Raw genomic sequence first — 23,863 nt, forward strand, 5'->3', positions numbered from 1 at the left:
AAAACAATAATTTTAAAACTGTGTTGATAGACTTATGATATATAAAGATGCAATTTGTAAAAAAATAATAATACAAAGGAGTGGGGAATGAATGAAATACAATTGTGAAAAAGTTTCACATATTATTTAAATTAAATTGATATTATTCAAACTGATTTGCTTTAAGCTAAGATGTTAGCTATAATCCAGAGTGTAATTAGTAAGAAAATAACTAAAAAATTATAAAAGGAAGAACAAGATAATTAAAATGGTATAATAGAAATATTTAATGTAAGGGGAAGACCGTAATGGAAGATTAGAGAAGCAAAAAAGACTGAAGACATATAGAAAGCAAATAACCAAGCAACAAACATAAATCCTAGCTTATCATCAATTACAAAAAAAATGTAAATGGGTTAAATACTCTGACCAAACATCTGAGATTGGAGGATTGGATAAAAAATACATGAACCAAATATATGTTGTCTGAAAGACAACCTTCAGATACAAATACACAATTAGGTTGAAAGTAAGAGGATAGAAAAGCTTGCATCATTAAAACAGTAACCAAAAGAGAGCTGGAGAGGTTATACTAATTTCAGAGAAAATAAATTTTATTAAGAAAAGTGTCACTAGAGACACGGAAGGACTTTTTATAATGACAAAATGGGCAACAATCAGGATGATGTAAAAATTGTAAAAATATATGACTCTTAAAACTAGAACTAAAACAAATATGAAACAAATTGTCAAAATTGAAAGGGATAACAGCCAGTGCAACCATAATAGTTTAAAACTTTAACCCCTCCTTTCAACAATGGAGAGAAAAATTCTTCAGAAAATCAACAAGGAAATAGGAGAGTTGAACAACGTGTAAAAATAACTAGATTCATTGGGAGTGGTTGAGATGAGAAATTTTATGTTGTGTGTTTATTACCATAGTTTTAAAAAGAAAGATGGACTCAGGAGAAAATGACAATTAAATGTAATGCATTTAATTGTCATTGCCTAGATCCTAGACTGGAACTAATAATGGTGGAAAAATTCCCAAAAGGACTTTACTAGGACAACTGAAAAAACTGTGATATGGACTATATGCTTTACATCAATGTTAAATTTCTTGAACTTGATTGCTCCTCAAGGTAGTTACTTAAGGTGGTTGATTAAATAGGGGATATCCTTTTTCTTAAGAAATGTACATGGAATTGTTAAGTGTTAGAGGAGCATGCAGTATACAACCTATTCTCAAAAATGTAGAAGATTGATACATGGATAGATAGATACATAGATAGATACATAGATATATAAAATCAAGATAGATGATAGACAGAAAGACAGAGAGCTAGAATGATGAAACAAGCATGCTAATAGATGGTAAATTTGGGCATCTGCATGGGGAGTATGTGGCAGTTCAATGTACTGTGCTTGTATTGTTTTTGCATTGCTTTTGCAACTTCCTTGCAGGTTTGAAATTATTTAAAAAAAATTTAAAAAGAAACTAGGCTCAATAGATATCTATCAAACACTACGCCCAACATCAACAGAATATACATTCTTCTCAAGTGCACAAGAACCATTCCATAGGATGGACCACATTTTAGGCTGTAAAACAGACTTCAATGAATTTTTAAAAGATTGAAATAATTCAAAATGCATTATCCAACCACAATGGAATTAAATTAGAAATCAGTTAGCTATTTCCAAATAAATGAAATTTGAAGATCTCATGAATAACCAAGACTTCAAAGAATAATTCACAGAGGAGATTAGAAAGTACTGCTTGAGATGAATCAGAATGGAAACTCAATATACCAGAACTTACCATATGCAAGCTAAGCAGTAATGAGAGTGAAATTTATGACTACAAATAACTCAATTAAAAAAAAAAAGAGTTATCAATTCCAAAACCTAAACTTCCACTTTAATAAATTAAAATAAAATGTACAAACTAAACACAAAGCAAGCAACAGGGAAGGAAAAATAAAAATTAGAACACAAATAAATGGAATAGAGAATAGAATATCAATGAAAATTAAAATTTCTCTTTGAAAATATCAACAAATTTGTCAAATGTTTAGTTAGACTGAAAATAGATAAAAAAAGAGAAATTAATAAAAACATGAATAAAAGAAGGGTTATCACAAACAATGCTACAGAAATAAAAAAAATTATGTATATTATAAAAAATACTCTGAAAACAGTATGTGAACAAATTAGCTAACTATAAATCAAATCCCATATGAATACACACTCAAAAGTTTCGATAATATGCTGCCAAACAGGATCCAAAATTATATAAAAAGAATTGTAGAACATGAGCTTGTGAAATTTACCCCAGAAATGAGTAGATGTTTTAATATACAAAATTCATTCAATGTAAATATACAGTAACAGAAAGAAAACCAAAAACTACAGGATAATCTTAATAGACACAGAAAAATTTGACAAAATTCAACAAAGGTTCATGTTTAAAACCACTCACTAAGCTATACATGAAAGGGGATTTCCTCAACTTGATTAATGACAGTTTTTAAAAAACCCGACAAGTGTAACTTCATACTTAATTGTGAAAGACTGAATTATTCCCCCCCCCCAAAAGAAACAAGACAATAATGTTTGTACTTGACACTAATCTCAACATTATCCTGGATGTTCTATTCAGGACAATTAGACAAAAAAATCATAGCAGGCATACAGATGGGAAGAAAAAAGTAAAATGTCTATCTTCACAGAAAACATGATCTTGTATATGAAAAATCCTAAGGAATCCCCTTAAAAAACCATTACAATTAACAAAAGAGTTGAGAGAGAGGACACGATAAAAGATCAATGCACAAAAATCAATTGTTTTTTTTTACATCTGCAATTAATCTGAAAATGATACCAAAAGAATAAAATACTTAATAATGGATTAAAAATAATAAACTAAAAAAATAACTAAAAATAAATGCACTAAATTATACACTGAAGTGTACACCGAAAACTACAAAATATTGTTGAAAGAAATAAAGGAAGATCTAAATAAATGGAAAGACCTAGCCTATTCTTGATATAGAAGTCTTAATGTTATAAAGATGCTTCCCAAATTGATTTAGAAATTCAAAACATTCACTATCAAAATCTCAGCTGACTTTTCACATAAATTGAGGAACTGAATTTCAAATTCATATGGCAATGCAAGTGTCACATAACAGCTAAAAATTATCTTGCAAAACAACAATTTTGGGGAACTCAAACTTTCCTGTTTCAAAGCTTACTTCAAAGCTATAGACATCAAGACAGTGTGATACTGGTGTAAGGATAAACATGTAGATCAAGTGAATAGAATTGTGAATTCAAGAAATAAACTCTTGTATTATGATCAATTTCTTTTTTTGTGTGATAATGTCAAAACAATTCAATAAGGAAATAAAAATCTTTTCCACAAATTGTGCTGGTACCACAACTGCAGCACTACAGTCCTTTTCTGGAATGTCAGTGTTGATGGGAAATTCTCCCAGTGGGCAGAACTTTGATCAATACACTTGGTTGTTCATTTTTTCTTGAAACAGAAATGGTCAGAGGTGTATTTGTATACTTGCTCAGGGGGTGTGTCCATTGATTTGGATGGATGGTCAGAAACTTGGATGGAACATGACTGGAAAAATTGGTTACAAAGAGGTCTGGGGGATAAGTATGTGGATAGACCTTTCTGAATGGGCAAATATATGAAGATATTTGTGCCTTGTGAGAAGGCTGAACACAGAGTTATGTTTAATTTAGCCATTCTTGCATGCTTGCATCTCATTTTGGCTTAAGTTTGCATTTCTGTGTTAGTAATAATGTCGACTAATTTTTTTATACTTGTTAACTTCTTTTCTTACTTAGAAGTTTTGCTCATTTTAGTTGGGTGTGTTTTTTTCTAAATTGCAATTGTTTTCATTTTGGGTAGCTCTTTCTTCAATATAATGAGCTTTGTATTGTGAATAGGTGTGATTTGACTATAGGTGTGGGGGGGGGGATGTTTTGTGTGTGTGTGAGAGAGATTTTTCTCAGTTTGTAGCTTGCCAATGCAGTTTATAAAAACTCTTTTGATGAACAGACATTCTTCATTTTAATAAATTAAATTTAACATTTTTAATTTCATGGTCAGTTTCTTTATTTCTGTGTAGTGTTTAAGACATTTTTGCTTAGTACAAAATCAGAAAGATATAGTACAATGATTTCTCCCAGAATCTTTACAGATTTAGATTTCATATTTACAGACATGATCCATTTCAAACTAATTTTTGTTCATCATCTAATATAAGGGGCTACATTAACACTTTCATAGAGACACCCAAGCATTTATTGATAAGATCATTTTCCACCTATAGTAGTGCTTTTGCCATAAATCCAAAGATATGTAATGGATCCATCTAGTCACTTTTTCCCATTCACTGTCATGTTTGTCAATCCTCATGCCAATATCACCGTATTTTAATTGTCATTGCTTTATAGTCTTTCTTTAAACATGGTAGTGTAAGTCCCCCAACTTTGCTATTTTATTCAGGATGGTCTTGTCTACTATAAGTCCTTTGCAGATAGAATGCATGGAATCAGTTCACAATGCAAAAAATAATGGTCTCTAATTGCAAACACTTTTTATTATCTTCCTGAAAATTTTTAACTTGTGGATTAAAGAATTTTCTGTAATTACTATGTACAGACAATATTCTTCCAGAATTTAGTTTGTTTGGATTTGATAACCAAATGTTAAGTAGAATGATGTTTAAAGCATCAATGGCAAAATGTAAGTGCATCATTGAGAATATCTATATTAATCAATCTGTCCAGAAAATCAAATATAAATTATGGGCAAAAATTACGTGTAAGCTTTTATGTTTTTGCTTTATCTCTCCCTCTTTCAATGAATTCCACTTGTTCATTCTTTATCCTTAAATATGCCCATATTTTCTTTACACTAATGATTTCAAGCTATTCTTATTGTCTCACTTTTCAAATTAATGAAGTACAAAACTTTGCTTCATGCAGTTACTGAATTAGTTAAGCCTCTGGCCTCTCCTTTGTTGAAAATAATTACCAATGTCTGTAGACATCAGTATAGGTGGCACTATAGACGGAGATGAAAACATGGGTCTCAACAGAGATGCACAGATAGAGATAGATTTAGATGAAGCAGGAAAAAATAAAAAATATATAGTTAGAATTTGTTGATAATTTATAGTATTTCCTGCCCTTCTCTAAGAACTGTATACGCTTTTCCTCTTTCATTTCAAAATATCTCTGTGATGTAGCTATTATGATTCTCATTTTTCTGAATTGAACTCTAATACCTCTAAGGGTTTAAAATTCCCCAGTGGTTTAAGCTAGAAAGTGTTGGGTTCAGGATTGAAACACAGTCCTGTCTATATCATAGTTTTAATACAGAAGAAAATGCAAAATTCATCTGAACACTGAACCACATAAAGGTATCTTAAAGCCCTCAGATTAAAAGTATATGAAGATTTTGACAAAAAGAGGCTGTTATCAAAGTAATAAAGGTTATTTTTGGAAAAAAGTGTATGAAAAGTTCTCCATTTTAATTATGCTTAGGTACTTATTGGATGGCAATAGATTTTTCTTAAAGTCAATCTAAAAATTTACTTATCTGATTTTTGGACCTCAAATTATTAGAGACAGCAAATTAAGAGAACAATCTGTTAATTAGATCCAAGTACACTGACAGCATAAGTGGGGTTTTGTAGTATTGCCTACTATAATTTATGCTAACATGTATGATATTACTGACTATAGGAAGATTGGATTATACTATCTTTTGTGCATATATGAAATATAATATGTTTTAGTTGCATTAAAAATGGTGCTTATATTAGGAAAAAAACTTTGAGGCTTATGAAGGGGTATACTTTAATGAAGTGGGAAAAATTTCTGGGGAATACCACCATCTCCTTAATTAGTGGTATCAAACTAATATGGAATTATTTTGTGTGTGATATGTATAGAATGTTCTGCCTGATTGTAGAAGCTTAAACATCAAGACCTGACTCTTATGAATATTATATTCCTAAAATGTATACCCCCCCAAATTTCACATAGTAAAAGATCCAGGGATGAGGATCCCTGTGTTCTAATATTTGAAGATTTGTTATGATGAGAAAGAAATATTCATATACTTTGTAGATTCAGATGCAAAACTTGGGTTAAGGAGTGGAAACTTTAGATCACTATAGGAATTGTTTTCTAAAAATCAGTTATATCCAACAATGGAATAAGATGACTCACAGGTGAATAAACCCTCATATGTGAAGAATTAAAGCACAGAGTACATAAAATAAATCCAAGGATATGATACAGTAGTTTGCTATGCCAGAAAGGAGATTACATTAGATGATATCTAAAGACCATCTGTAAAGATTTAGGGAACTAAAAAGTCTAAATCCTTTTTCCCTGTAATATTTTATGATTCAATATGTAACTTTAAAAAACAAATTAAAATAAATATTTTAACTCTAATAAAACTTGATTTATTGTACTTCATTTAGTTTATGGTGTCAAAAATAACATGTGCTTTCATGGATTGCATTGTCTATTTGTGTGTGTGTATGTGTGTGTGTGTAAAGGTTATTTCCAAAATAACCTGTGACATTGTAGAGAGATTCAATGAAGACCTGAAAAAATGTTGTATATTCTACTTTCTTGAATTTTATCATTCTTCCAAATTCTCATTACTGCTACTACCCAGGATACCTTTATCTACTTCCCATGACAAAAATTAGTGAGAGAGAGAATAAGATACACACATACACACACACAGGCACACACACAGATGGAAAGAGGAAAGGAGGTGGGGGGGAGATATATATCTGATATCTGCCTGGCCCAGTTGAATGATGTACTTCAGACTTGACTTTGAAATAATTTTGAAATAATTACTTAACTGCTTAGTGAACAACACTCTTGATTCTTTATTTCACTTATTAAGCTAAAAACTTACTTCACTCCAGGAGCAGACTTATATCATGATTTTGCAATCACCTCAGAGGGTTTCTTAATAGGCGGCAGAGTATGTAAATGCTGAATGCACAGATTTATGAACCAATTGGCTTGAATCTCCAACTTCAGGCAAAAGCCCATATGAATAGCTGAAGTTTCTTCACCTCCAAACTCTTTTTAAACTAAAGTTTATAATTTCCAATTTTTTATATTTAAAATAGGTTTGGGTTTCCATTGTTCTTATTTTATAATACTCCAAGGCTTGATAACTTTTTGACCAACAGTATTAAACCCAGTCAGTATTATCTGGAATATATAATGACCATTCCATTTGTCCTATGGTACATAGACTTTGTACTTTGTCTTCTTAAGCTTATGAAAATGTATGTGATATGAATTAAGTTCTCTTTTTACCAAGTAGAGAAGGAACATAGAGTTTCTACTTGATTACAATATGTGTTTAGGTATATGTCAATTTTTTTTTACAGAATAGATTGTCGAGGCCAAACCAGTTAGGCTACACTCTCTACTCAACATCCAGCCCTACCATCATTACTCCATTGAGTTCCTTTGTGTGGACTGAAAATAAAACTTGTCACTTTACAGAATGCTGAGAGACACTACAGAAAATTCTGAGTTATGTGTTCCTTTAAATAGCACCCTATAAAGCAGTGGATGAAGGTCCAGTATGAAGCTTTTCTCAGCAACACCTTCACCTCAATCTTTCCATCCAGAAGAATACTCATTGCAGGAAGACAGCTCTAATACATGAAGGTCCTGATTTATTAAAATACATCATAGATATGCTTTTGGGTCCCCCAACAAAGTGAGTGGTTCCAAGAAAGAAAAGGTGCTTGCCCACTTGCAAAGAAGAAAGGAGAGATTGACAGATTCAGAATCAGGTAAAATGTAGCTAATATTTGTAAAGATGGGCAATCTGTGATAAATCATACACAACAAATTATGTAATAGGCAGGACTCAAGCAGTGGCTGAAATTATAGGTGAAATTATCTTTTTCTTTCCTACTCTATTCCTTTGGGAAAGTGTTCTTACCAGCAACCATGAGCTGTTAAGTTACATGAAGAAGCTCCAAGAAAATCATTACACAATTTTTTAAGGTCTATCCCCACAAAGGGTTAGCACAGTACAAGGATATATAGAGAAAAGTTCATATTTCTATTCACTGGCTTGCAGTGCCTGGGAATACTGATTACCCTTAAAAATATAAGTGTCATTTTGTAACAACAAAGTGTTCTAAGGAAATACACAGGTTTGAATTTTTGTGTAGTCTTTTAAATCATTTTTTAAAAATTTAATATATTTCAGGCTTTGATCCAGGAATAATCTAATCCTCTCACATGTGGAGCTTGGTGATATTTAATATTTAAGTACCTGTTACATTATCTGGTTTCAAAAAATTAATTTCTAGGACCTGCAAATGAAAAAATCTTTTGAAGCAGAATATAGGAAAAGATTGTGAGTATGTGCATATGTCTCTGAAGAAACTAGAAATTAATGTATGTAATCATGTGGAGACTGCTTTATTCTCTAAGCAACTGGTACCAGAATTTGGTCTTTATTGGGAAAACATTTTGAGAATCTGGACCTCTAGTTCTGATTGTTAGCTCAAAGGAAGCAGGAAGAAACTTTGAGTAACAGAAGATTTTAAGTTGTTGGACAGTGACCGGGAAGTTGTTTTGGTACTTGAAAATATTTTGTGGGGGCATGTGATGCAAATTTATTTTACTGACTTCCAAGTCTTTCACAAAATAATAAAATCCACATTGCTCACTAATGCTGCCATATGTTGGTCTTCTCAGGTAAACTAGAAAACATTCAGAATTTGATGCATATGTGTACTTTGGATAAATAAAGCTGGAGCATATTTTGCAAAAGAAAGCAGAAATTGAGAATACTGCCTATTTTATTGCTACATATAAATTTATAAATTTTTTCCAGTTAATGTCTTATTCTGGTGCTGGCAAAGGTGTTGTGCAATTGTTTGTTACTCTGTTCTATATAGGCCTAAACTAAGTGCCATTTCCAAAACTTCTGAAGTATATTCCTGAAGACTTTCCACCTGAAAAGAAAAAAAAAAAAAAACCCTCATTTAAATATTATTACTGGTTCCTCTTCTCCTTCTGTCCAACTCACCTTACAATAAATAGTATTCTACTAATACTTTTAAGTAACTAAGAGAAGAGTTCTATTTCAAATCACTAAAACCAATTAATGTGGATTAAATTTGTTGTAGATCTCAATTTAGATATTACATTGTGAAGAAATGGATATTAAAAAGAAAACAAATACCAACTCATCATGTAAAAATAATGATTGTAACAAATCATTGTTCATCATATAAGGTTTATTACAGTGCTTACTCACATTTTTTTTTTAAGTTGGCAGGGAAAAATGCCAGCTGAAAAAGATGGTGTAGTTGTCACAATGTGAATGCTAAAATATCAAAACTGCATATGATAATTGTTAATATGAGAATCTAACTTAAAAACAAAATTATCTGATACAATCCTCTTCTTTTAAACATTAAGAATGAAAAAACCATACTCAGTCCCATATTTAAATGAAAGATTTGCTTAGACACATGCAAACATTTTTCTGTAGCTCACACACTTTCTATTTTCACTTTTTTTAACTTATAGTTCTTATAATGATCTGAAATTAAATTGTGCTTTGTTAGCAAATGCCTGTTTTCCACTAATTAGAGGCTCACTGCTGTCATATCACAGCTTTTCTTTTTGTCCAGAAGATGCTGCTGCTGCTGCATGTATGCTGATGCAACTTTGACTACTGGTTCTCTAGTCTCACTGTCACATCCATGCTTGACTAAAAGGGATATTGATGCATTTTTTTCTTACTGATTTTGTTTTTCATTCCACCCTCTGATTACTGCAATCTTAGAAAACAAGGTAACATAAAAAATAAAGGGTGTTCTAAGAAATCCATTTATGTTATCTGATCCAGAAGAGAAGCATAAAAGAAGATTGGATTAAGATGGGATCAGGCACTGAAGATTTAGGATAGGCAGGTAAAGGTGATAACTGATGTGCATTTGAAAACAGTGGCAAAACTCTAAAGAAATCATTTTAACTGAAAATCCAGTGCTTAAAAATAGAAAAAAAAGAGAAAGAAATTAAAAGGAATGGTTAATTAGAAATAAGTTAAATTAAATAATGAAAATTCCTATTTTTGCTTATTTGTTTTCAGGTATACTAAGCAGATAAGGAAATCTTTTCTTTTTCAAAGATCATATGGTAATTTCAAGAGCTACTGGGTATGAGGCTGTTCATTTAAATCCCTAAATCCTGCCCTACAGGGATAGAGTTAATTAATTGGATGAAAAGAATAGAGGTATTCTGAAATAATATAGCTCTACTCTTCCTCTGTGAAGATGAAGGGATCTTTACAGTATTACTGTTGTTTTGTTTTTGGACTTCTGTTCATAAAATTTTTGGATATATCACATGTCTCTATGTCTCCTTCATATGAACAAATACATCCAAACACACACACACACACACACACACACAAGTATCAATAATTTAGGTAGGCAGTTTTGGCTACATGATTTGCTGAGTTCATTTTAGAGAATACTTTTATACACTGATTTAGCAGTTATAGTCCCAAAATGGCAATTTTAAAATAGGGTGGGATTTTTAAGAAATATGCATACCCAGACATATTGATTATGATTATTAAAGACATTAACCTAGTATATATCTTTGAAAACAAAAACACACTCAGAGATTCTGCTGTGGCCCATAGTTAGTCAAAAGTATAAAGTTGGTTTCTGGCATAAATCAAAAGAGTTAATATTTATCAACTTATCTGGAAAACAGATATTCTTTTAAAACACACATATAATGAAACTGTACAATGTTCTGGTCCAACAAAAGAAGATACAGCAAGTGCCAGATAATAAAATCATTCAGCTCTTTCTCTTTAAACCTAAAACAAACAAAAAATTAACTTAATAACAAAAACATAGCCAAAATAATACAATTTGATAATTTGAGAAAAAGATACTTCAGGAAAATGTATGCTACATAAGGAAACATGATATATTTAGAACAGAAACAAAAATGAAAACAGTGTTTTAAATAGAATAAAGTATTTATATCACTATCTACTGTCCTATACAAATGACTGGCTATGAACAAAAATAATTATGAAGCATACAAAAAGACACCAAAAAGCAGTCAAAAGAATGAGATTCAGATATGGCACAGATATAAAACTAACAGACAAGGAATTTAAATTAATGATGATTAATATGATAAAGACTATAATGACAAAGATAGATTACAGGCAAGATCAGATATGTAATTAAACAGAGATAAGTAAATCATCAAAAAGAAGCAAATGTAATTGCTAGAAGCCCAAAAACAAAATAATGGAGATGAAGATGGTCCTCAATGGGTTCATCAGTAAATGAACACAACTGAGGAAAAGATCAGTGATCTTGAAGACAGGAATGTTAAAATTATCCAAAATGCAATGAAAGAGAAAAAAAAAGAGTATAAAGCAAAACAGAATAAAGCACCCCAGATCTGTGGTACAATATCAAATGTTCTAATATATGCATAGTTGGAATCCCTGAAGAAGAAGAACTATTTGAAGAAATCTTTGCTGTAGGATTGTGGGAAGATAGCAGAGTAGGGAGCTCTGGGAATCAATCCCTCCACCAAAACAACTGAGTGCATCATGAAGGCAGAGAAAGCACTTTCATACAGCTGCAACAGTGTGAGAAACAATTAAATTGAAATGGCATGGAGCAAAGGACTATCTGACTTAAATTACTTGAAAGAGCACTCAGTTCAGGGAGGAGTTCTCTTCCAAAAGGACTAGAGGGGACATTCACTCAAACTCTCGTGGACTGAAAATGGGGAATTCCTGGGGCATCTAATGAGCACAGGCACAGAAAAAGAAGTGTGGTCCCATGCTCTGGCCCTACAAAGGCTCAGATAAGGTAGAAAGGACCTTGGACTTCCCATATGCTTCAGGTTGATCTGCTTGATAGGAGGGCTAAGCACTGAGGAAACCCCTCTGCCAGAGACAGTTTGCAAAGAGAGTGAAAGTCACTTTACATCTCAGTTTGTTTTCATTAGCCACTGGCATTCAAGAAAATCTGTCATATCAATAGGTGGATACAAACTTAAGGACCAGCCCAGGGATGAAATCCCAGAGCTAACACTTTAAAATATTAAAATATACAGTGTGCAAAAAAAAGATTACTAGGAAAACAAAGAAACAGGATATGATGGCCTATCCAAAGGAACAAGATAAAAATCCAGAATCCATCAATGAGGAGGACCAGACTTTGAAATTGAGAGACTGAAGCTTTAAAATAATAATTTTCAATATGCCCAAGGAGATAAAAGAAAACATGGAGAAATAATTAAAGAATATGTGGAAAATAATGACTGAACAACATAAGATTCTCACCAGAGAAATACTGGCATTGAAGAAGATAATAACTGAAATGAAAAATTCCCTAGATGGTTTCAACAGCACATTGCAGGAAAAGAAGAAATAATCACTGAACTCAAAAACAAGACAAATGAAATGACTCAGGCTGAGGAACAGAAAGTAAAAGAATATAAAGGAATGATCAGAGCCTAAGAGATCTGTGGGACACCATTAAGAATACTAATATATGAATTATGAGATTCTCAGAAGGAGAAGGAGAGAAAAGAGAAAGAATATTCAAAGAAATAATGGCATTAAACTTCCCAAATTTAACAAAACACATGAATATGTACATTCAAGTAGACAAACACACCCCTGTTTGGACAAATTCAAAGAGAACCATGCTGACACATAGCAATTGTTATGTCATAGTAATTCTCTAAGCCAAAGACAAGAAAGGAGTTCAGAAAACTGCAAGAGAAAAGCAATGCATATGTACGAAGAAGTTCAATAAGATTAAGTGCTGATTTCTCATCAGAAAACATGGAGGCCATAAGGCAGTGGTATGAAATATTTAAGTGCTTAAAGAAAACAATTATCAATCAAGAATTTTATAGCTGGCAAATATTTCCTTCAAATATAAGACAGAGATTAAAACATTCTCAGAAAAGCAAAAGCTAAGGGAATTTGTCACCACTAGACCTGACCTACCACCAATGCTAAGGTAAATTCTTCAGACTGAAAGGAAAGTGCACTAGACAGTGAATAGAAAGCATAAAGAAATAAAGACTTCCAGTAAAGGTAAATATGTGGATAATTATAAATGCTAGTACTATTGTATTGTATTTATTGTGTAACTCCTCTTTTTGCTTCACATAGTTGCAAAAATGAAAGTGCATAAAGAGTATGATAAATTGTAATAAGCATACAATGGACAAAGATGATATAATTTGTTATGAATACAAAAAGTCTGGAAGGATGGAAGAGTATGGGAACAGTATATGTGCCTGTTATTGAAAATAATTGGTGTCAAAGGAAATATGATTGTTAAATATTTAATAAGCTAAATTTTAATTGTGTGCTGACCACAAATAAAATACATGAAAAATACATTCAGAAAGATATGTGAAATGTCTTAAAATAGTACAATGCAAAAAGTCAAGTAAATATGGAAGTAGGCATTAATGGAAGAATTGACTGTCAAAAATTGTACAAGACTTACAAACACAAAAGAGCTAAACGGTGAAAGAATATCTTTCATTGCTAGTAGTTACTTTAAATGTCCCTGTCAAAAAAGCATTAATTGGCAGAATAAATTGCAAAGAATTACATAACTATATGCTGTTTAAAAGATACTCAACTTAATCTCAAAGATATAAATAGGTTGAAAGTGAAAGGATGGAAAAATATCTACCATGCAAACAGTAAACAAAAGAGAGCTGGAGTAGCTATAGTAATATCATATAAAATAGACTTTAAGTAAACTACAAGGGACAAAGAAGATCACTATATATTGACAAAGTGGTTAATTCATCAAGAAGACATAATAATTATGCATATATATGCACCTAACAGCAGAGACCTAAAATATATGAAGCAAATATTGAAAGATTTGAAGGAAGAAATAGATGGTTCTATATTAATAGTAAGCAATTTCAATACACAACTTTCAATAATGGGAAGAACATCGAGACAGAAGATCAATAAGGAAATTCAAGACTTCAACAGTTCTCTAAGCCAGCTAGACCTAACAGATAGATATAGAACTCTTCACCAACAGCAGTAGAATACATGTTCTTCTTTAGTGTGCAATTGATCGTTCTCCAGGATAGAACATAATTTAGGCCATAAACAAGTCTCAATAAATTCAAAATATTGAAATCATACAACATATCTTCTCAGCGCACAATGGAATGAAGGTAAAAATCAATAACAGAGGGAGAAATGGCAAACGTAGAAAATAAACAGCATACACATAAACAATCTATGGGTCAATAAGGAAATCACAGGAGAAATTAGGAATAAGGTGAAAGAAAATGAAAATGAAACATACCAAAACATGGGATGCAGCAAAGGCAATGCTGAGAAGGAAATTTATAGCTCTAAATGCTTACATTAAAAAAGAAGAATGATCTCAAATCAGAGCCCTATCTCAAAACTAGAGAATCTAGAAAAAGAACAAACTAAACCCAAAGTGGACAGAAAGAAGGAAAGAAATACCAGAGCAGATATAAATGAGACAGAGTATTAAAAAACAAGAATGAATAAAAAAAAAGTTGGTACTTTGGAAAGATCAATAATATTGACAAATCTTTAGGTAGACTAACAGAAAAAAAGAGAAAAGGCACAAATAACTAAAGTCAGAAATGCAAAGGAGAACATTATCATTAACCCCATAGAAATTAAAAGGACTATAAAAGAATACTATTTGCCATTTTGGATATATTATGACCCCCCAAAAGCCATGTTTTAATCCAATTTTGTAGGATATTTGGATGAGGTTGTTTCCATGGAGATGTGACTCACCCACATGTAGGTGACACTTTTTATTAGATTATTCCCATGGAAGTATGGCTCCACTTCAGGGTGGGTCTTGATTAGTTTACTTGAGTCCTTTAAAAAAAGTCAAACCAGACCCAAACCCTTGCTGATGCTTTGAGATGCTAGCCCAGAGTTTGCTCTGGAGAAGCTAAGAGAGGACAAAACACCCCAAAAGTCATTGAGAAGACATGCTTGGGAGCTGAAGCTTAGAGATGATTAGAGATGCTTGGAGTTGCAGACAGAGGGATGTTTGGAGATGCTAAGCTAAAAGATGAAACCCAGAGTTTGTGAGCAAAAGACCAGCAGATGCCAGCCACGTGCCTTTCCAGCTAACAGAGGTTTTCCAGACACCATCAGATGTTCTTCCATGAAGGTAGCCTATGTTGATGTCTAGTTTGGACAATTTTATGGCCTTAGGACTTTAACTTTTTAATCAAATAAACCCCCTTTATAAAAGCCAATCCATTCCTGGTATTTTGCATAATGGCACCATTAACAAACTGGAACAACTCTGAATAAATGTACATCAAAATTTGGATAACCTAGATGAAATGGACAAATTCTTAGAAAGAAACAAATGCCCTTTATTGACTCAAGAAGAAATAGAAGATCATAATAAACCAATAATTAGAGAAATCAAATCAGTAATAAAAACAAGCCACATGTCAACAAAGAAAGCCCAGGAATAGATAACTTCAGAGGGGAATTTTACCAAACTTTCCAAGAAGAACTAGCACCTATCTTGCTCAATGTTTTCCAAAAAACTGAAGAGGAGGAACACTCCCTAACTCTTTCTATGAGGCTAATATGGTGATCATCCCAAAGCCAGGTAAAGATACCATAAGAAAAGAAAACTAGGGTACAATGCCCCACATGAGTGTAGATGTAAAAATCTTCAACAAAATACTAACAAATAAAATCCAGTAGAATCATACATCAAAAGAGCCATATAATATTACCAAGTGGGATTAATTCCATGTATGCAAGGTTGGTTCACAATAAGAAAATCAATAAATGTAATACACCACATTCACAGAACAAAAAAAAACCTGTAATCATCTCAATTAATGCAGAAAATACATTGGACAAAATTCAGCACCTCTTCCTGATTAAAAAAAAAAACAAAAAACACTTAGAAGATGAGGAATAGAAGGAAACTTCCTCAACATGATAAAGGACATATATGAAAAATCCACAGCTAAATCATACCCAGTGGTGAATGACTGAAAGTTTTCCCTCTAAGATCAAGAACAAGACAGGATGCCCATTGTCAGCACTGCTATTCAATATTGTACTGGAAGTTCTTGCTAGAGCCATTAGGCAAGAGAAAGGAAAAAGGAAGGGCAACTAAACTGGAAGAGAAAAAGTAAATCTTTCCCTATTTTTAGATGATGTGATCCTTGTGCTGGTTTGAAGCTGTTACATACCTCACAAAAGACCATGTTCTCTTAATCCATCTCTGCTGGGGCAGACCTATTGTTGGGGGAGGCACTTTGATTAGGTTGTTTCCATAGAGATGTGACCCAGTCCATTCAAGGTGGTATTAATTGCCTTCCTGGAGTCCTCTATGAGAGGATAAAAAATGAAACTCAGTAATCTCAGAGAAGTTAAGAGAGAAATGCCCAGGGACATTTAAAGAAAGCCATTGAAATCAGAAGCAGGAGTGAAGGACCAGCAGATGTTACCATTTGCCTACCCATATGACAGAGGAACCATGGATGCCAGCAATCTTTCCTCAGAGAAGTTATCCTTTTGTTGATACCTTAATTTGTGCATTTTCATATCCTTAGCATTGTAATTTGTAACTTAATAAATCCCCTTTGTTAAAAACCAACCCATTTCTGGTATGTTGCTCTCCAGAACCTTTAGCAAACTGAAACAGACTTTGGTACCAGAGAAGTGGGGTGCTGCTCAGTTTGCAAATATCAAAAATGCTGGAATGGCTTTATGTATAGATAAGGGGAAGATTCTGGAAGAATTATGTGATGCTTGATAGGAAAGCCCTAGATTGCTTTGAGGAGACTGTTGGTAGAAATATGAATGCTAAATGTACTTCCAAAGAGGCCTGAGAAATGATGAATATGTCATTGCCAACTAGAAGAAAAGCTATCCTTGTTTTAAAGTGGCAGAGAATTTGGCAAAAATGAGTACTAGTGTTGGATGGAAGGGAGTATTTGAAAGTGATAAACTTGGATATCTAGCTGAGGGAATTTCCAAACTAAATATAGAAAAAGCAGCCTGGTTTCTCCTTGCAGCTTCTAGTAAAATGTGAGAGTATAGGGATGAGCTAAGAACTGAACTCTCAGGTACAAAGAAACCAGAAATTGGTGATAGTTTGGAAAGTTCTGAGATTTTGGAAAATGAGTCCCCAGAGGATAGTGCACCACATGAAGATTTAACCAAACATGGAATCAGTCAGCTATTTTAGGACAAACAAGGACTGGAAACGGAGTTATCCAGAAAGGATTTGTGGAAAGTCCTATTGTCTGATGGCTGGGAACCCTGTGTGCTACATGCTATACTGACAAGTTTGTTGCAGGATCTGTATAAATGGAACCACTGCCAGTTTGGACTAAAAGGGACAGAAAAATGACAAGGTAAATGAACAATGACTTCAAAGGTAGAACTATGGAAGCTAAGGACTGGAATCAAGAAACCTTGGGCCAGGAGAGTGGGCCCAACCAGGCATGTGGAAAGGGTGAGTTTGCCCTGTATTTTGCAGAAGGTGGACCTTCCACCCCATTATTCAGGAAGAGGGTTACACCCCTGGTTCTCAGATGCCTGGGGAATTGAGGGGAGCTTGGCTGCCCCACTGTTCAGAAGAATTCTGCCACCTCAGCCTCAGAGAGGATGGAACACATTCCCTGGGAGTTGGGGAGAGTCTGGCCACCACCCCACTGTTCTAAGGGCATTAAGAGGGTGCCTTGGAGATGGCATAGAGTCAGGGTGTCACCCCAATGCTTAAAGAGAGTAGAGCTGAGAACATGCAATCTCCTCAAAGTTGGAGGGAGCAGAGCCACTGTTTAAGCCCTTAGAGAGGGTGGGACTGCCAATTTTTCAAGAACCAAGCATAAAACTCCTTTCTGTAGATGACTTTCAGAATTTGAAATCTAATGAAGTTTGCCATGTGCATTTTTGGACTGTTTGGAAACTTTGACCCCTGTTTTCCTTCCAATTTCTCACTACAAAAAAAAGGAAATGTTTATCCTATGACTGTCCCTCCTTTGTATATCAGAAGCAGATAACTTCTAAGTTTCACAGGTTCATGGCAGGAGGGGACTTTCACCTTAGACAAACCACACCTATAACTGATTTTGAGGAAACTTTGTACATATTTATTGTTACTGAAATGTTTTAAGGCTTTTGTGATATTGTGATGGAATGAATGTATTTTGTATATGTAAAGAACATGTCTTCTTGGGGTCAAGAGTGTGGAGTGTGCTGGTTTGAAGCTGTTATGTACCCTATATAAGGCCATGCACTCTTAATCCATTTCTGTGAGAGTAAATTTGTCGTTGGGTGGGACCTTTTTTTAAATTCAGTTTTAATGAGATGCATTCAAATGCCATACAATAATCCTAAATGTACAGTTGTTCACAGCACCATTATATAGTTGTGCATTCATTACCACAATTAATTTTTGAACATTTTAATTACCACAAAAAATAAATAAAAGAATAAAAACTAAAATAAAAAAGAGCACCCAAAACATCTCATCCTTCCATCCCTCCCTATTATTCATTTAATTTTTGTCCCCATTTCGCATCACCTGTGCATACACTGGATAAAGGTAGTGTGAGTCACAAGGTTTTCACAATCACACAGTCACACAGTGTAAGGTATATAGTTATACAAACATCTTCAAGAATCAAGGCTACTTGGTTGCAGTTCAATTGTTTCAGGTATTTACTTCTCACTATTCTAATACAATAAAAACTAAAAAGGGGTATCTATATGGCACATAGGAAAAACCGCCAGAATGTCTTCTTGACTCCATTTGAAATCTTTCAGCCAATGAAACTTTATTTTGTTTCATTTCTCTTCCCCTTTTTGGTCAAGAAGTCTTTCTCAATTCCATGATGCTGGGCCCAGATTCATCCTAGGAGTCAGGCCCTACATTGCCAAGGAGATTTACACCCCTAGGAGTCATGTCCCATGTAGAGAGGAGGGCAGTGAATTTACCTGCAGAGATGGCTTATATAGAGAGAGAGGCCACATCTGAGCAGCAAAAGAGGCTCTCTGGCACAATTACAAGTATATAATTGTAAGTAGGCTTAGCCTTTCCTTTGCAGTAACAAATTTCATAAGGGCAGGACCCAAGATTGAGGTCTCGACCTTCTAAATTAGTAGTTCCCAATGTTTGTGAGAATATCAGTAATTCCCAAGGTTGAGAAGTTTAACGTCTTCACATTTTCCTCCAGCCCCTCAAGGGGACTTTGAAAATACATTTTTATTCTCTGTCCAAATTAATCTGGGATGTGTCAAGTCTTCACACTAACCTGTACAAACCAACCAGATCTAACTCCCTATTCAAAGTTCCATGTAATTATGGTGTTTGAATCAACTGAACTTACAAGTTAAATTTTACAGTGTGCTATGGAAAATATAGATTTTGCACTGAATAAACATCTCTTTCTTTGTTCTCACACAGAAGTTGAAGTTTTAAGACACCATCAGTATTGTCCTATACCCTTTAGTCTTATTTGCCTTTGCCTTAGTTCTAACCAAGTCCATTTCATTCATATCTCTAATGGAAGTCTGATCTCCTTTTCAGTCTCTTTAACATTTGTTGTATGGGGTAATGCTGACATTAATAGCTGCTGAACTCTGGCTAAAATCTCAGATGTCATGTCATACAGATACCTGAATTTTCAGGGACTAAGCAGATTGTACACAAGAGCCCAGCATCTCAGAATTTAGAAATAGCCCTTACAACTCAGGAATAAATGTAATTGCTGTAAGACCTTACAATATAAGAAACTTTACCACAAGCTTTCCCCTGATAAACTATGCTCTCAGATTCAGTTCTCATAGATTGCACATTAGAGTTAATTCATATAAATGAGGCATTATAATTTTTGTCTTTTCATTTCTGGTTTATTTCACTCACATAGACATCAAGGTCCATTCACCTAGTTGGATACCTCACAACTTCTTTCCTTCTTGTAGTCACTCAATATTACATTGTATTTGTCATTCTATTCATCAGTTGATGTACCCTTAGGTCACATACATCCACTGTGAATTGTGAATACTGCCACCATAAACCCCACTGTGCAAATGTCCATTTGTGTCACTGTTCTCAGTTCTTCTAAGTATATATCCAATAACAGGGTTGCAGGACAATATGGCAACCTCATACTTAGCTTCCTGTAGAACCACCACATGGCTATCTAGATAGACTGCACCATTCTACTTCCACACAAACAGTGATTAGGTACATCCCCCTCTCCAGATTTTCTCCAGCATTTGTATCCCTCTGATTATTTTTTAAACAGTTTTATTCACACACCATATATTCCCTCCTAAGTAAACAGTCAATGGTTCTTGGTATTATCACATAGTTATGTATTTGCCACCACAATCTGTATGAAGGCATTTGTATTTCTTATTCAAAGAAAGAGAAAGAGAAGAAAAAAGAAAATTAAAAAAAGAAAAAGAATAAAATGACAAAAAAATAAAATAAATGAATAAAATACAATACAGTACAATAAAATAAAATAAAATAAAATAAAATAAATAGGCCAGACAACACCAATTCCAAGAATCCTATACCTTTCCCTTATATCCCCTTCTTATAGACATTTAGCTTTGGTATATTGCCTTTGTTGCAATTAAAGGAAGCATACTACAATGTAACTGTTAACTATAGACTTTAGTTTTCACTGATTATATTTTCCCCAATACCATACCATTTTCAATACCTTGCAAATGGACATACATTTGTTCTCTTTCATGTAATAACATTTTTACATTTGTACATTTAATCACAATCATTGACCACTCTAGGTTTCACTAAGTTATACAGTCCCAGTCTTTATCTTCTATCTTTACTTCTAGTGTTATGCAAGTTCCTAACCTTCCTCTTTCAACCATATGCTCAGGCATTTTGTTCAGTGTACTTACAATATTGTGCTACCATCACACAGTATTGTGCTATCTATTTCTGGATCTATAAAATCAACCTTCTTGAACATTTTATACTCCTTCAGCATCAAATGGCTAATCTCTATCATCTTCCTATTTCCTGATAACTTCATTTCTACACCCTTCTCCAATCCTCTGTACTGTATTTTCCTGTCTGTAGCACTCCCTTTAGTATTTCTTGTAGAGGAGGTCTCCTGTTCATGAACTCTCTCAGTTTCTTTTTATCTGTAAATATTGTAAACTCTCCCTCATTTTTGAAGGGCAGTTTTGCTAGATATAGGATTCTTGGTTGATAGTTTTTCTTTCAGTGTTTGAATATATCATACCACTGCCTTCTCACCACCATGGTTTCTGCTGAGAGATCCCCACTTAGTCTTATCAAAGTTCCCTTTTATTTTATGGATTGATTCTTCCAGAATTCTATCATAATTCTCTTTGTCTTTGTGAAAGAAGGGAGGCTACTCCATCCTCTGTATTCCTGCAAAAAAAGTTTTATTCTACTCATTTTTACAGGTTTTTATAGCATACAAGGTAGTCTCCTACATGACTATTTTCAGGTATTTCAGGGAGGGTACATTTTTTCTAAAGCCATAAGTTGTGTTTACATGTCTTTATTCTCAAGGGACAATTTCTTTGGGGCTAGATGGAAAACAGCAGGAGCAGGAGACAGGAGCATGGAAGGAGCCCAGCAGGAGCCCTGCAACTATTCCCTTATCTAAATCACTGCCTGTCTTCAGACATGCAAAGCTTTTGGCCTTTTCCTAGCTTGGTGCCTGCCTTCAAGCATCCAGAGCTTGGAAAGTGGCCTTGCTGTATAGTCTGTCAAGCCAGGGGACCTTCCATGTCTCCACATCTCCCCCCTTTTTATTATGATTACAATTTGGTGTAGTGACATAAAACTCATTCATAGGGATATCATGGGGGTTCCAGGAATGGGTGCCACATCTTCTTAGGCTGTTCCACCCACACTGGAGTTAGCTTTGGGAGGTATCTTCTTTGTACAGTTGTTATAGTGCAGCATCATTGGTCCTCTGGGAAACAGGATGGTGGGCTTCAGGGTTCTGTTGGGCTGTTTTTTGACAGATAACCCAGCACAGGGAAGATTTGAATTGCAAAGCTACCTTAACTCAGATGTGTTTGGTGTTTGTTTGTGGCAGGCACTTTCATCTGGACTTCCCAGTTCTGGTACTCTAGGAAAAATTTCTGGGCAACTGGTTAAGCATAATGGGTCAAACAAAATCTCTGGCTAATGTTGCTTTGTGAAAACAGTGTTGCAAAACTGGTGCAGCATCTCTAGGGAGGGAAGGCAGTGGTGGTGGCGATAAAGGAGGAAAGGGAGGAAGAGAGGCTATAGTCATTTCCCTGCCACCTTTTCAGCTGGCTGGCGGTATGGGGACCAAGGGCTTGGTAGATGGGAGACCTTTTATCAGAGAGAGCGGCAGTTTCTTTCTTAGGTACCTTAGTTTTAGAAGCCTCGGTTTTGGCAACATGAAGAGGGGCCAGGGCAGTGCAAATAAGAGCCCATGTAGTAAATGTTTTAGAGGAAACTTTTTGTCTTCACTCAAAGTGGCACTTTCAAGTTTGTCCAGTGCACTCCCACACATCTAAGTCTAATGTGCCTTCCTCAGGAAACCAAGGGTTATGTTGAACAACATCATACAATAAAGAGTACAAATTATTTTCTGAAACAGAAGCTCCACTAGCCTGCAGCAGCTGTTGTAAAATTAACACATACCGGCGCTGGGGAACACTGAGAGACTGACCCATATCATTGAGTGGCTGAAACTTCTGACCCACTGCAAGACAACTCGCTTGTACTTACTGCACAGCTTCCAAACATTGTGGTCAGGATTGGTGAGCCTCACACAGGGCACCAATTGTGAAAGAAGGGAGCCTACTCCATCCTCTGTGTTCCTGCAAAAGAAAGTTTTATTCTACTCATTTTTACAGGTTTATATAGCATACAAGGTAGTCTCCTACATGAGTGTTTTCTGGTATTTCAGGGAGGGTACATTTTTTTCTAAAGCCATAAGGTGTGTTTACATGTCTTTAATCTCAAGGGACAATTTCTTTGGGGCTAGACAGGAAACAGCAGGAGCAGGAGACAGGAGCATGGAAGGAGACCAGCAACTATTCCATTATCTAAATTGCTGGCTGCCTTCAGACATGCAAAGCTTTTGGCCTTTTCCCAGCTTGGCACCCACCTTCAGGCATCTGGAGCTTGGAATGTGGCCCCGCTGTATAGTCTTTCAAGTCAGGGGACCTTCTGTGTCTCCACAGTCTTTGACATTTGAAAATCTGATTGACTGTCTTGGAGTATGTCTATTTGGATCAATTCTGTTTGAGCTACACTGTGCTTCTTGGACATATAACTTTATGTCTTTCCTAAGATTTGGGAAATTTTCATTGATTATTTCATCTATTATTTTTTCTGTCCTCTTGCCTTTCTCTTCTCCTTCTGAGACACATACAACACATGTATTTATGCACTTCAGGTTGTCATTCAGTTCCCTGAGCCCCTGCTCATATTTTTCCATTCTCTTCCCTACCTGTTCTTTTGTGTGTAGGATTTCAGATAATCTCTTTTCTAGTTCACTAATCATTTCTTCTGCCTCTCCAAGTCTGCTGCTGTATGTCTCCATTGTTTTTTTTGTCTCTTCTATTGTGTTTTTCATTCCCATAAGTTCTCTCATTTGTTTTTACAAGCTTATAAATTCTCCTTATGGTTACCAAATGCATTCTTTATATCATTTATCTCTTTTGTCACATTTTCTTTCAACTCATTCATTTGAT

The sequence above is a fragment of the Choloepus didactylus genome, chromosome 11 (assembly GCF_015220235.1).
Source record: "Choloepus didactylus isolate mChoDid1 chromosome 11, mChoDid1.pri, whole genome shotgun sequence".
Taxonomy (NCBI): Eukaryota; Metazoa; Chordata; class Mammalia; order Pilosa; family Megalonychidae; genus Choloepus; species Choloepus didactylus.